Genomic DNA, 17140 nt, shown 5'->3' with positions numbered 1-17140 from the left:
AGAAGACAGAGCAACAAGAGAAACACCCTTAAGGGCCCGACGAAACAGGCCAGAAGACAAATATCAAAACAGTTCAGTCCTGGTAGGATTTAAAAACTGCTCATCATAGAGTCTTCCCCCTCTTCCGTCAGACGCAATCAAAGAGGGAAGCGTAGTGTCCAACTGTAAACGGGTTGAACACTAAACATGCGGTATGTCTCAAAACAGTTGGGTCGTAACCTCTTTTAATAAAACGTTTGATAATCTTTTCAAATACATTTGGAAAATTAACATGACCCAAGATCTTACGAAGTTTGTGAACCACATCCCCATAAAAAACGGGTTTAGAAATACCTTCACGCAGAAGTGTCTTTAAATAACTTATCCGAAGTTCCTTTTAACAAAATTGTCTCTGGCGATAAATGTAAGCACTATAATAGACAGACATCGAACAGAATTGGCCGGGAGCATGTTAAGATGTTCATTTCTGTTCCACACTTATGCTCAACATTTTAATTACATTTTCGAGAACAAATTCTTTAATAAGACCAAGACACATGGTAAGTATAACAAACGTTTTTCCTGATTTTAAATATACACTTGACCCAAATTTCAAATTTAAAGATATGATTAATTGCTACATGTATATACAGTTCATGTAAACATAAAATTAAGAAGTTTGTGCGTAACTCTAAGAATACGAACAAAGTTACTGTTACTTTATGACATTTCATTTTGAATATTGTTTTACATAGGCAATAAATATACATTTGACTAAGACATCTTATATTTGAAGTAAATATCATGAGATAAATTATTTGCGAAAGGTTGAAATTATTTATCTTTAAAACAATCGTTATGTAATTTAAATAAACTTTCACATGTCTACATAAGATTAATCTTTACCAGACTGTTTGATTTATTATCACTGTCGTAGGTAAATGTTCTTAAGCTGAAACAACTGAATGAATTTTAGTATCGACACGACACTAAAGTTTTAAATACTATAAACAAGGAAAATATTTTAGAATTCCGCTTATCAGTATAAAAATATTGCCGCCGACCTCAAAACAAGTGAGTTGGATCAACCAGTTTTCAATTGATATTTGGATAATATTTACTTTTGTCTATACTCGAATATTTGCAAGTTTACTTTTTAGACTACTTTAATACTATATTAAGTATAAATAATATAAACAAACATGTCAAAACTAAAACGAAAGAGTGATCTAATAAAAAGGAATCGGGGTTACGAGTTGAAGCATCTTTAAACAAAAAATAAGTTAAGATTAAAGATATGCCTTTTGTTATATAATTACAAACAGTACTGACAATTGACAAAGATTAAAGACGCTCGCTATAGTTTCGTTTTTTTTTCTCAATAATAGATTTTGATGAAATGTTTTGTATTAAAATATCATGTTAAGATGTACTGAAAAATGAAATAAAAATACTAGGTCACCAGCTTTGTTCCAATTTAATTTTCCCCTTGATATGGTGCTATTTTAGACATTTTTCAATTTTTCTGTAATCCTAAAATATCTTTCAATAAAGTACATTAATCAGCATAAGTTTGATTATCTAAGCATTTTTATAACGGAAAACAATATATCTATTTGAAACATGCTCAGAGAAATCAAAAGAACATGATTTTGTAAAGAAAGGAATACTTGTTCAGCAGACCCAAGGGCTATTTTTGCATATTTTTGTCAGTTTTAAGTTGGTACTTCTGCTATTTTATCGAGTTACACATAATAGAATTTAATCAAACTCTGCACATACCTTTGGTTATGTCTACTTAATCTAAAACAAAAAGAAAATTGGTAGGTCACCATATTAGATTTCGCTTAAATCAAATTACAACGAGGTGGGTGGCGGGCATTTATACAACGCAGGTTGGTACGAAATACTCTTTCAGTGTTTGAGCAAATGGCTTGGAAATATATATATAAAATTATCAAACGGCAGATTTCTTAATATGCGGATTTTAAGATGTTTCTGAAGCATTTTGATGGCATAGAACAATGAAAGTTTCCGCCCTTTTTTTTAACAAAACCTGTATTTTACGAATGTACGGTACGGGATTAGAAACAGCTGTGACTCAATGCAGTGTTTGAGCGCTGGTATAAATAACAGACTCCAGTATATGTCGGATTGAAGCAGTTTGAACTAAAAGTATTTTAAATGTATATATTTTGTAACCATGGTGATACTTGCCCTAACCTTTAGTCAGTATATTATACATTTTGTAGATTAAATGCATGCGAACATACAATAATTTGCCGTACGCGACATTAGATAATCACTTCCGGGCATGCGCAGAAGACCGCACCAAGTCTGCAGTGAGCTACATCGAAACCAAATTGGCACGGTGATGGGGTAAATATCGACCCGTCCGGAAAAACTGTAGCGAGTGCCTTTAAATGAACTAATCTTCATATAGAATATAGAGATGGAACCAAAATTTTTCAAGGAGAGAAATACATGAGATTAATTTTAGAAACTTATTGCTAAGTCCTTCGAAGAGCCAACAACAGGTTTATTAATGTGAATTTAATAAAAGTCTTGTTTATTCCAAAAACTAAAGTTTTGATATTTATTTCAAAGCTGTATTGACAAAGAATGATAACTCCTGCCTCAGACAAGTACTTACTAGCATATACATATATATTAGTTTCCTATCCTTGCACTTATACAATAGAGTGGAAAATACATAAAAAACGACATTTATGTTGTGTTAGTGTACTGTTAAATTTTAGCTTGATCATTCCGGCCTGGGTGGTTCCAATTCTCCCGCTTTAAAAGCTTTGGGTATTGTTTAATCACCCATTGAGTATGGTGCCTGCATTTTGTTTTTGACTTTTGGCAGTTTATGTGATATGCAGGTTCCATAACTACAGATCCCCTCTCTAAATTCCAATTTGTGTAGTTTTGCCCATTGTTTTCTCGTTAGGGCACAACCATTATTTTATCTGAAGACCATACGCCGCTTTTCATGGAATTGCACCCTGTGCATCATTGAAGGTTTCATGTGCACCGCCGTTTGGATACCTCTGCGGATGTCTCTCAATTACATTCTGGTACTTAAAACATGTAAATGTTGAGTTCTGCTCAACCCGGGGCTAGAGGCCGTGGACGGTAGCTTGCACTTCCACTTCCGTACATGGACAGGCTCAATCAAACCGAACCTGCAACATTTTCGTATATGTCGTGTTGGGCGACCTGTTGTTTTCCACTTTTTTATTTTAGACACAATATCATAATTATTTTCACAACAATAACAATTAGAATATATTCGTATGCGTGTGTTGTGCCCTTGCTAAAGTGCTTCAGATGTTGTTTTGTTGCGTTTTTTCAGCTTATTTGTGGTAAATAACTTGTGAGCAAGTGTTGTAATACATGGCGGATAGCATTAGTAAAGGTGTAATTATATTCCTTTTTCCTATATAATACATATTATTATTAGCCTAAAGCAAGACATTAACATTTTATTTATCAGTAAAAGCATTACTTTAAACAAGGGAAATAGGTGACCAGAAATATTCATTGACTCGTACAAGTGATATATATTTTTCATGGCGTTTATTCAATCTGACAAAAGTACTCGATCTCATTCAAATTTATATTTCTGTATAATTGCATTTCCAACACTACTATTTTTTATTTCAACGAAATGAATCTATTTTCTTAAAAAATCAGACGACTTGTTTCAACAAGCGTTTGGATTAACCTTCATAGTGGCGTCGAATTAGGAAGCATCACATGATGCTTTGAAAAAAAAAATAAAATCGATAAGTTGAAACCAGAGCAAAGAGTTATTTTCGATGAAGGACTCTGCCGTTTTTTAACCTTTTTTTTTTTTGTTTTATTATTTTATTTCTTTGCAAGGAAAAATACGATGGCGTAACCATGATGTGGTTATGAGAATTATAATGCCGTGATAATCACATACCGAAAACTGGAATCCCAAGCAAAATATATTTTTAACTTCTACTTTCGTTTTCAAATGTTGAAAAAAGTCTCTGGTTGGCTAAGAAATGTCGTCTTAACATGACACTATCGGTTGTCTTCAGATCCTAAGCGTAGCGTTAATTGGAGATGATTCTAATAAGACTGGGCTTTTATGTTTAATCTTCGCCTATATTTGCTATCAGCGCGACATGTGAATTAAAAAGTTTCGTTTTTATACGGAAACATTATCTCCTATACAGGTATAAACAACTATAAAGCATTGTCATAAATTCTTGCATAAAAACTACTTTTTTCCATTGGATTCGCCCATGTATTAACGGGAGAAAAATCATGTATTAACCAAGTGATTCACGTGTTGTTAATACATTATTTTCAATTTGTAAATGTTTTGCCAGGAACGGACTTTTATCTCGCCTCCTACAAGATTCTTGCATTTTTATTGGTCAATAGACGTCACGTGGAGACAGGATATATTCCATATCCTGCTAGTACATTACAGATATGATCTTTGTTTAAAAACAAAATGGCTGCCGCATCATTAGGGTAATTAAAACAAGTCAGATTATAAGCCCCAGCTATAGATATCATTTCCGAGATAAAAAAAAATTAGTGTTTTCTTGCCGCTCTCAATTTTCCTATCTGATTTAGGTTCGTGAAGTTAGTGGAAATTATATACATGTAGAAGAACAGTAACTCTGTATAGCATGGTCGCGATTGACAGGTTGAAATGTTGTTTTAGTTAAATCATCGTAAAGCAAAGGAATTAACACATTTGTAAGACAGCAGTTTGTTGTAGGATCATTTAATCTACCTGCAAGATAAAGGAATTAACAGGAAACGGGACTAAAGCCGAAGTTTTAAGACATTTCTGACATCGTGTAATCTGATGATTTTTCGAAAGGATGGAACGTTAAAGTTTTTCAAAACCAGTTCATAACCTGTATAAATGAGCTTCTGTGTTTTGTGATTCAGTCAAAATACAGTTCATTTTGCATTTTATGGCTGGTGTTAATCAACTATAATCAAAGCATGAAAACCAGAGAAGATTTCAGGATTCCAGTCTGCACTGTAACTGTAAGTAGCTTTGTTAATAAAAATATGTGTCAATCAGTACAGCAAAAATGTAAAAGGTAGTCGGCAAGATAAAATCGTTACACTGCTTGTTGGTGACAGGATACGGGATATACGCTGTCTTGAAAATCCATATCAGGCTCGAGCTCCGCTCTCGCCTGATATGGATTTCCTCGACAGCGTATATCCCGTATCCTGTCACCAACAAGCATTGTAACTAATAATATCCTTGCGCAGATGATAATCTGGTATCTGTGTCTTTCTTCTTCCACAATAACCTTTTTTTATAGCATAAAAGATGCAATCTTATACACAGTGTGTTTTGCTGTATCATGTACCAACCCCAAAAGCACTACCTCAAACCAATTACTTATTCGCTTCTCCCTCTGTTCTATCCCTTTTTTGAACTCAGCGTCGGTTCAATTTTTGTTGATAATGTATTGAAACGCGTGTAGCTTGTGTGATTGTTTATTTTTAGGAATTATATTATTGATTTTGGGAAGTATCGGTTGTTATGTTTTATCTAATTTCTCGTAGAATTCATATAAATCTTGAAAGCTTGTCTCTACGCTCGTACTCATCCGTACTAGAATGTGTTCGTACTCAAAATAACTCGAATGTAAAGGTTTTATTTTTGAAATTGTGTTCCTGTTTACCAAATTTTTAAGTAATATGAAAAATTATTGGTAACGCCATGTTTGTAATAACGAGAAATAACAAATATCGTTTAAAAACCTTCAGTGCATGCTTTTGGTCGTGTTGTTAATGTGTGGGCCGTCGTTATGGATATTTTAAACATTTTTACCATATCTAAGAACAGGTCAGAGACTACCAATTAAAAAAAGTACAGGAAACTTACTGGGAATGAGGTAAGTGTATACCTGGGAATAAGGTAGCATCTGTGCGTTCTGATTGGTCAGTCATGTAAACAAACCCAAGAAGTGATTATTTTTTTCAAAATGGAATATTTTTACTGCATTTACAGTATTTCATTATACATTTTAACAAAATTTGCTACATTTTATGTGTATTGAAAAAAAAGTTTCATCAAATGAATTTCTCCCGCCATGACAACGATGTAAACAGGGGGTCATCTCATTCACACGAAAATTACTTAAATAAAGTATCACTATTCATATGTTTTTCGTCCGATATTTTGGTGGAACTAAGACAGTTCTTGAAAAAAATGTGATTGGATATACATGTTTCGATATATGGAAGGCCGTACACGCCATAATGTTATAATGGAAGTCTATCGGAAAACAATTGGTGTTCTCTACCCAACAACAAGATGGCAATAAAAATTGTACCGGAATCGTAAACTCATCGCGAATGAAAACAATAAATTTGTTCGTCGTGTCATGTTGTTATGCAAGAATAGCGACATTATACATTTGTTTTGTGTCCTAACGTCTGCAACAGCCCTTGGGATATGTTTGTGACGTCGACTTTCGGTCTCGGTCACAAACATTCCCGCGGGCTTCTGCAGACGTTAATATGAAAAAACGTGTATTGTCTGTATATTACGTAATGCTATTTTGCAAAAAAGAAAAGATTCTGTATAACGAGAAAAGGAAAAGCTTAATTTATTCTATATACATGTAATAATAAATTGCCTTGCACTCTAACATAATTGGTCATGTCATTCACTCTTATTTGAACAAGTGAATGAAGTATTGCCATGCAATATAAAGTCCCCTACTGGAAGGCACCTTATTGTTTCCACTACAACATACAATACAACATAATAAATTGATATATGTCAATGATGTATAAACAATATTGTACTATATCTACAATATGTTATAACAAAACACTTGCATTAAAATTTGCATACATGAAAAACCTACAGTTGCTTTCATATGTATTTATTTTGGCCAATTATGAAAAAGTTATCATATAAGTTATCTATAGCAACAACAAAGGGAAGTTAATAAAAAAAAATTAAAATATATATATATAGGTAGAGATAGGTAAAAATACATCTAAAACTTCAATGTAACATGCATGTTGAACCACAGAAAAGTGGTCTCGATTTTTCCCTACGGCCAATAATAAAAAAGTAACAATATAATCTATTTATAGTAAAACAAAGGGAAGTAATTCTTAAAAAAAAGGGTGCCTCATTGCAAAGAACATTTGTGCCAAGTTACATCAAAATCCCTCTATGCACCAAAACGAAATGCTCCAGACAAAGTCATTCTTGTATCTAACTTTTGACCTCTAAGTGTGACCTTGACCTTAGACCTAGGGACCTGGTTCTTGCGCATGACACTCCGTCTCATGGTGGTGAACATTTGTGCCAAGTTTTATCAAAATCCCTCCATGCTTGAAGAAGAAATGCTCCAGACATAGTCATTTTTGTATCTTTGGCCTCTAAGTGTACCCTTGACCTTAGACTTAGGGCCGGGGTTTTGCGCATGACAAGTTGTCTAATCCAGGGAAATATTTGTTGCAACTGATATTTAAATCATGCCTTGCATGACAAAGTTATAGACTGGACAGCAAAAAAATCAATCCTATTGACCTTTGATCTCAAAGTGTGACCTTGACCTTTAAGCCAGGGTTCTGGGTGTTGCGCAGGACATGTCAGCTCATCATGAGAAACATTTGTGCCAAGTAATATTAAAATCCCTTCATGGATGGCAGAGTTATGGACCGGACAGGAAAAAAGCCCTGTTGACATTTGACCTCCAATTGTGACCTTGACCTTTGCGCTAGTGGCCTGGGTCTTGCGCATGACACGTCGTCTCCTCATGGGGAACATTTGTGCCAAGTGATATTAAAATCCTTTAATGAATGACAGAGTTATGGACCGGACAAGACGCATACCCTGTTATTGCCATGTTAACATTAGACTGCTAAGTGTGACCTACCTTTGAGCTAGGGGTCTGAAAGTTGGGCCTGACACATTGTCGTATTATGAGGTGCATTTGTGTTAAGTAATATTAAAACCCCTTCATGAATGGGAGAGTTATGGACCAGACAGGAGAAAAGCCCTGTTGACATTTGACCTCCAATTGTGACCTTGACCTTTGAGGTAGGGGTCCGAGTCTTGAGCATGACACGTCGTCTCCTCATGGGAAACATTTGTGCCAAGTGATATTAAAATCCCTTCATGGATGACAGAGTTATGGACCGGACAGGAAGCAGACCCTGTTCATGCTATGCTAACATTTGACTGCTAAGTGTGACCTTGACCTTTGAGCTAGGGGTCTGAAAGTTGGGCATGACACATCGTCTTATTATGAGGTACATTTGTGTTAAGTAATATTAAAATCCCTTCATGGATGGGAGAATTATGGACCGGACAGGAGAAAAGCCCTGTTGACATTTGATCTCCAATTGTGACCTTAACCTTTGAGCTAGGAGTCCGAGTCTTGCGCATGACACGTCGTCTCCTCATGGGGAACATTTGTGCCAAGTGATATTAAAATGCCTTAATGAATGACAGAGTTATGGACCGGACAGGAAGCAGACCCTGTTCATGCTATGCTAACATTTGACTGCTAAGTGTGACCTTGACCTTTGAGCTAGGGGTCTGAAAGTTGGGCATGACATATCGTCTTATTATGAGGTACATTTGTGTTAAGTAATATTAAAATTCCTTCATTGATGGCAGAGTTATGGACCGGACAGGAGAAAAGCCCTGTTGACCTTTGATCTCCAATTGTGACCTTGACCTTTGAGGTAGGGGTCCGGATCTTGCGCATGACCCGTCGTCTCATCATGGGAAACATTTGTGCCAAGTGATATTAAAATCCCTTCATGGATGACAGAGTTATGGACCGGACGCGAAGCAGACCCTGTTCATGCCATGCTAACATCTGACTGCTAAGTGTGACCTTGACCTTTGAGCTAGGGGTCTGAAAGTTGGGCATGACACATCGTCTTATTATGAGGTACATTTGTGCCAAGTAATATTAAAATCCCTTCATTAATGGGAGAATTATGGACCGGACAGGAGAAAAGCCCTGTTGACATTTGACCTCCAATTGTGACCTTGACCTTTGAGCTTGGAGTCCGAGTCTTGCGCATGACACGTCGTCTCCTCATGGGGAACATTTGTGCCAAGTGATATTAAAATGCCTTAATGAATGACAGAGTTATGGACCGGACAGGAAGCAGACCCTGTTCATGCTATGCTAACATTTGACTGCTAAGTGTGACCTTGACCTTTGAGCTAGGGGTCTGAAAGTTGGGCATGACACATTGTCTTATTATGAGGTACATTTGTGTTAAGTAATATTAAAATCCCTTCATTGATGGCAGAGTTATGGACCGGACAGGAGAAAAGCCCTGTTGACCTTTGATCTCCAATTGTGACCTTGACCTTTGAGGTAGGGGTCCGGATCTTGCGCATGACCCGCCGTCTCATCATGGGGAACATTTGTGCCAAGTAATATTAAAATCCCTTCATGGATTACAGAGTTATGGACCGGACAAGAAATTGCGGACGGACGGACGGACGGAATGACGGAATGACAGAATGACGGAAAAGCGCATTTCTATAGTCCCCGAAACTGGTTTTCAACCAGTAGGGAACTAATAACCGGTGAACGTTAATAGCCATCTGACGCAAATCTCCTAGTGCATACTTTTGATCATTAAATACCTAACTTATTTACTGTCATTAAGCGAGTTCATTTCTTGTTTCCCGCAGGGAACCCAATTCCTGCTTTGAATAGAAGGAAGGTCCTAATAATCTGTAATTGGAAATATAATCATCCCGGCATGGATTGCTAGAAGTTTTTTTCACAACATAGCACTTCTTGTGAAAATAAATTTAATATGTAAAATCACATTTCAACTGTTTAACGCCTTTTGAACAAAGCAATCTAAAACGCATTAATATTGAATAATAGAAGGAAATGAAGAAATATTTGGTTTGATTTTAAGATATTGTATCATTTAAACGAAAATACACTGTGCTCCCTTATTAAGTTTACTTTATCTGTAAGAGATTCACACAATTATCAGTAGGAATAGAACAATCATTTCGGACGAGTAGCTGTTTTAATTTCACCAACTGCTTTAGCAAGAGACAGAAATGTATTTTTGACCTCGTTCTATTTTCTGAATAAAACTGGTAAATGTGTCTTGTAGGCATTTATATTAAACTGGTTTTTCATGATGATAATATCTGTAAAGATTGCAACAAACGAGGAATATTTGTGTAAAAATAATGAATATATGCATCGAATTTCTTGACTCTATCTCGAATACAAACCTAAGGCGGTCCAAGCAATAAAGATCATCGTTCTATGAAAATTCAGCTTAAATCTCAAAAACCTGAACAAGACATCAACTAAAGGGAAATCATTTGCTGTTTTTATGAAACAAGTTTCAATAGGTGATCAATATGGACCATCTTTGTCTCAAAATGTAGTGCCATGAAGCCGATATTTAACTGGCTTTCTTCACAGGGCATTGGTTTTCTAGAATATGGACGAATAGTGTATTGAATCGATATTAATTTTTTTATATTAAATATGATATGCTAAGTTTTTCTTGCATCTTGACATAATCATAATTTATTAATAAATTTAATTATATTACGCAAAGAAGATATCATTTTAGATGGACTCAAAATGAACTTTCTGGCAACAAGGTTACAGGCATACACAGGCATGCACATTGATGTAACTGGATGACTGAACAGTGCAGTAATAATAAAATCATTCGTGGCTACTGTGTATGTTTAAAAGATTATAGGTAAGGGTAGATTTCTCAGAAGCACAGAGCACCACTAACACAGCCTCAGAGCCACGCTTTTGCAAAGTAGGCTAACAGCAACAAGAAGCTGCAACGGAAAAAAAATTATAGACGGATTGCTTCAAAAATCCAACAAGTACATTTTAATTTTATGCAAAATATAGAAAAAGGGGGAAGAAGGGGTGGGGTGTAGGGGAAAGTGGAAAAAGGATGAATATTCAAAAGGGAATGCTACGTTCCTAAATCACAGTAACCCTACAACGTAAACGACAGCAGCGCAGGCACTCACGTACAAAAGACAAACACACGCACACACACACGCACACATAACTTACATACATAGATAAACAAACAGACAAGAAAGATTTAACAACTCTGTAGGGCACCGCCCAAGACACAGACGCACAAGCATACACACGCACATACATAAGCAGGAAAGAACAACAATCGGGCACCGCCTAAGGATTTTGGCAGCCAAAATTAAGGTGGGCACGATAACTTATTCATAGTAAAAGGAGAGGGGATGCCAAAAGCAAGGGAGCGCAAATGGAAGGGAAAAGGATGAAAGGGGGCGATAGGGGGAGTGAGTAGAAATAGAAAAGAAACGCTTACAACAAACAAGACAACATATGCAACACAAAATATAAGACCGTCAGAAATCAAGTTAAAATAGGGGCACCTCATTTGAACAGTCAGTAGCCTATACAAAGGAAACTGGGGGTAAACGCGTTTAGGGCATGCCAACCTCGCACTAACCCTATTTTCAACAAATTAGTGAAAAAATACCAGATCATATTAATTAAAACATAAAATTATGGTAAATCCAATGTATAATTACACCAATGTACTCAACAACTTGTCTGAAGTCAGAGCACCAAGAGCCTTACTTTTAAGGGCACGACTAAGAAAGCTGAAAGATTTATGTAAGATTCACGCGTCTGCGTGTTGGCTTTGTGTGTGTGTGTTTGTGGTGCACGCGTCTGCGTGCTGTGGGTTTCGTTTTGGGGAGGCTGCGTTTTTGGTACGTGGCATTATCTGTTTGATATTTGTCTTTGTTTTTTAGAAGAAAAGCATCAAGGAGTCTTACACTTTATTAGTCACCGCACCATCAAATAGGAAAGCGTAGCGATTAACCGTAGAGGGGTCAATCACCAAACATGCCCTGTGTTTCACGATTTTCGCATTGTATCAAGACAACCATGCGTTTTATGGGTGTACTTTCCATATCCTTGTCGGAATAGGCATGTTAATCCTTATATGTATAGCAAGTCAGACTTTTTTAATTATCTAGAAAGTAACAACTGTATAGAGCTGTAACTCTGTTGGTGACTTCCTGCCACAGTAAATTGAACCATTTAGATAGACAGTCTCAAACTGCGTGTGTCAGGCCTTAATAACAAAGTACTTTCACTGAAAGGCTGCACTTTCTAAATTCTGTTGTTCTGAAAATTACTCATAAGTTAGCATATAATTTATTTTTCATGCTGTTATTGATAGAGGCATTAGAGGGTTATTGTTTTGTTGTTGTTGGATATAACGTCGCACCGACACGTGATAGGTCATATGGCGACTTTCCAGCTTTAGTGGTGGAGGAAGACCCCAGGTGCCTCTCCGTGAATTATTGTAATTTTTGGGTAGTTTCTTAAGATTTTTGAATATTTAAGATATCACAAGATTAGCTTAGCAAAGGCTCCTTCTATCGCATAATATTATGCAATATTCTGTCTTTTAAGAAAATCTGACTTTAACATCATGTTGCAGATGTTTAACCGCCGAAGTAGACTTCATTGATGTTTTCGTCACGTGATTAACACATGCAAGCACCTGCATATAAACAGACACAAAAGTTTTACACATATGCATTTACGAAACGTCAGAAAAAGACATTGACGGGTAAAAAATAAATGAAAGGAAGAAATTGCAAATTGCATAGATCTATCTGAAGATAAAAAACATCACGTGACCAGCGACTATTTCATTTCTCGATTATTGGGCGGGGGTCTCTTTTTGTTTGTTTGTTTTGGGTTTAAAGCCGTTTTTCAACAATATTTCAGTTATGTAACGGCGGGCAGTTAGCCTAACCAGTGTTCCTTGAGTCTGTACCAGTACAAACCTGTTCTCCACAAGTAACTGCCAACTTCCCCATGAATCAGAGGTAGAGGACGAATGATTTCAGACACAATGTCTTTTATCAAATCGTCACGGAGAACATTTGCCCCACCCAGGGATCGAACTCACAACCCCGCGATCCGAAGATCTGCGCTCTCCTTATTGAGCTTAGCGAGCGGGCTGGGAGTCTGTTTTTAGATTATGCACATTAATTATATTAATCTCTAGTATACATTATCAAATTTGCAAAAACGGATTAATACGCTAAACGAGTTATTGTTCCTTGTCGGCCTGCTGTATAACCACTTGTAGTTTAAATAGATTGACTTAAAGACGCATGAACACACATTAGCATAGAGACTTTATGTAATGAATATGCGTGAGTCCTAGATGGCGGCGCCCTATTGGTAATCGGATGCCTTTTATAGTACCCTTGTATCCATTACCTGCTCAGTAAAATGTGTGAAAGTCAGCCATAAATGTTCCTTCTCAACAGAATAAACAATAAAAAGCTGTTAGATTGATACAGTAAATATTATACACGAGATAGTATAATTGATATATTTGACTTCCGGTTGTCACGTTATCTACAAGTTCTATACTGTAACAATAAATCTTATTCATGTAAGTCCAATACTTTTGATCTTCATTGTACTGTTACTAAGCTCATGAGGTATTTAGGGCCATATCAGTGTAACAACATTGTTATCTTCAAAGTAATAACTTTGATTAAAATGTATTTTATTATCATTTCTGCCGCTTTTACTAAATTTATAACCACTGCTTGTGATAATAAATAGTATGAAAGCTTGAAATTGGATAGCAACGCCGAGTAATTTAAACATGAACACGAGACAGCAGTGTAGCAGATTTGAATATCAAATAAAATGAGATAAAATTAAAAGATCAAAGCAATTTATTATTTGTTTCAGAGATTCACGCAGAAAATCTCTATATGGATATTGTACCTAGGTCAAATAAGAATATTATTATGCGGAAATATAATACTCCATGTTGCATATAGGAATACGACCAGTTTGGTCAAGGTTTTATTTTATTTTTCAACCGATGGTCAACATGTATCAATTAAGTAACCAAGAAACAATAATAAAGGACACAACAGATAATAGTTTTATGCAGTAAAAACTCGTAGGTTGATTTAAGCCAAATAAAAGCAGCTGGAGGCTTGAAACTCCTAATATATTTTATAATCTATAGTCAACATTATACTTAATCTTATAACATTATATGCACAAAAAATGAAAACAGCAAACTAAGCTAATTTCACAGTACAGTTAAATGTATGTGACCGTTGTCACAGCTTATAGCCAATATGTAATTTACCAAATCAATGCATACATTCAGGTCGATTTTGATATGACGTCGTTTTTTTCAGTCGTTTATCAATTGAATTTAGCCTAAATTTATCGTTAAATAAAACGCATTTCTAGGTCGGTCCGTATTCTCACACTGCGCAGTTATGCAAAATGTTCGGATTCAGATTTGAATATCTGAAAATGTACAGTCGTCAATGAATTATAACTTCTATTAACATCAGAAACTATATATTCATTTTTAACTGATGGGAAAATAGAGAATGAAGAATATGTAATGAATTGAATCATCATATTACAGAGTAGTAATTCTGAAAAAAAAATCACTATCTTTTTAGCTGGATCCATATGACACATCAGCATGTTATGTTAAATGTTTATGCCAAGTTACTTTGACCTTAATACAAGGAGAATGAGTCTCATGTGACACATCATCTCATAATGGGAAATCATTGTGCCAGGCAAATAAATTAAATATCCAAAATCTTCTGATGAATGGAGGAGTTATAGAGAGGACATATAACAGGCCTTGTAAAAGTTTTACCTCAGATGTGACCTTGACCTTTGAGCAAGGAGGCTGTTGATGTGCATGTTGTCAACTTTATATGGTGAATATTTGCGACAAATTATATTACAATCTTTTCATGGATAATAGCAGGGTTTTTTAGCAGACATGGACAGACCATGTTAACGGTTATCCTCTAAGTGTGACCTTAACCTTCGATCACTGGCTTTTTGATTTGCATATGAAACATATCCTCATTACATTGTATTTGGAAATTTGTACTAAGTGATATCAAAATCCACTGACGGATGGGTTTTATGGAAAATATCATTTTGCCACTTGTCCTTAATTTTGACATTGACACTTTACGTAAGGATTCTGGATTATAATATTAACATTATAATCTCTAGATAGATGGCACAGTTATTGACCGGAACAAAAGAAACCATGTTCATACCGTGTTAAAATTTGACCTAAAAATTATCTTCAACTTTTAGCTTTGGTCTGGAAATCGTGCATGTCACATCGTCTAATAAGAAACATTCTGTACTTGATAATATGAAAATCTCTTATTGCATGCTTTAGTTACATACCAGCAGGAAAACCCGTATTGACAGTTGACTCAAAATATGACCTTGACCTTTCAGCCAAGTAATATTAAACTCCCTTGTTGGATGGTTGAGTAACAAACAGGACAGAAAAAAATCCCTGTTGAGTTTGGCCACCTACCTTGACCTTTGAGCTAAGGGTCTTAAGTGTAAAAAAAAATTGATAATGATGTGTGTGTTTCTCACGCTTGAATCAGGCTTAGCTTTAAATTTAGCTTGGTTAGTTAGTGATCAGATATTTGTAAGGATCAGTAGTCCTATATAGTATTCCTTAGAATCATGCTTCCGTTAGAACTATTTAGTATATTGTTTAATATGTAATTCTTCTAAGAAATATGAACTGCTTTCAATTCGTGTAATATTTAAACTTGATATCAACTTAATTGAAATATCAGGTGCTCTGTTAAAATGAAATCCTGAAGTCGCTCGACTATCAATATTGTACAAGGATATCAAATTTTCACCGATTGTTTTTAAAAAAAAATCTAATATCACAGGAATAAAAAACTGAAAACAGGCTTATATAATGAATAACAGACATGGCATGTAACTGGAAATAACCTTTAATTCAGTACGTTATTTCATCAGTTTTCTAATAGTTTTATACAATGAATCCACTATTCAGTCACTGAATCTTTAATTAGATGGTGGGTATGTAATGTCATGTCAGAGTATAAGAACATTGACATTTGTACATATAATGGCATTTATATTTCATTTTAGTCGGTTTCATAAAATTAATAAATCATTGCCTGTGGTAAGAATAGTATTAGAACTAGACATCGGATAGTAAAGCCAATGTATTTAAACATAAACTGTACTGAGACAGCAGTTAAGGATCTAAATAAGAAAAATTAATAAAAACATTAAGAGAATCCCAAAAAAACATTATCTCAATACGAAGAAAGCAATACTAGAATTACTACATAGGTCAGAATATCTCCTAGTGCAAACAAAAACTACCATACAGCAACCTGAAAAACGCCAAATTTGACCAAATATCGTGTTGCATCTATAGCAGAAGAATTCACCATCTTGAATCATTTTCGAGCAACGATTTCTTAAAAACACTATCAATGTTAAACGGAAACTACAGGCAAACATCTTTAAAGTACTTGAAAACTTGCAATGAGCTAAATATAAATTGATATAATCGAGACAGCTTACAGCAGAGAAAATGATACAGTCTATATGAAGATTCTTAGATAGATAGAATGCAATCAAGGAAATGAGTCTGTTCATGAAAAGTAATGGAAAGTGCCTCACGCGCCTCACATCGGCGTAAGCAGAATTCAGTTATAGCAAAAATGAATATAATCAACGAGACATATTACAGTCGCCACATGGCATTGGTGTTTTGATAAATGATAAAATCCATAAAGGCCAAATAGAGTTTTGAACTGAAGTATTGATAGTCAACCTCATTCAATTACATTAACTTAAGAACTATATAATAACCCCACTACAGAACACAAGATAAAATGTTCAGTGACATTTTTATTCTGTTAAGCAGTTTATTGATATAATAATTAACCCAAAAGTAGAGGTCAGATTCAAAGTTTGGCTTACTAATGTTTGTTTGAATCGCAATAGTAATGCAACAGTAGTCAGTTAACTTTGTCAGTGTATTTAAAGAGTGACTGTACTTCGGAAGTAAACTTGTAATTTCCACACAGGAATCAGAGGTAAGCTCAAACACATTAACTAATGTCAAATTGTAAAGATGAGCATACGCCTGCGGATCAAATTCGTCAAAAACTTAGGAAATGATCGGTAGATATATATATATATATATATCAGTATTAGGAAGAAGTTTTAATGTTTTACGTACCTACATCTATTTTATG

Source organism: Mercenaria mercenaria, chromosome 4 (assembly GCF_021730395.1).
Source record: "Mercenaria mercenaria strain notata chromosome 4, MADL_Memer_1, whole genome shotgun sequence".
In the NCBI taxonomy this organism is placed as follows: domain Eukaryota; kingdom Metazoa; phylum Mollusca; class Bivalvia; order Venerida; family Veneridae; genus Mercenaria; species Mercenaria mercenaria.
Note: the sequence above shows the minus strand (reverse complement) of the source record.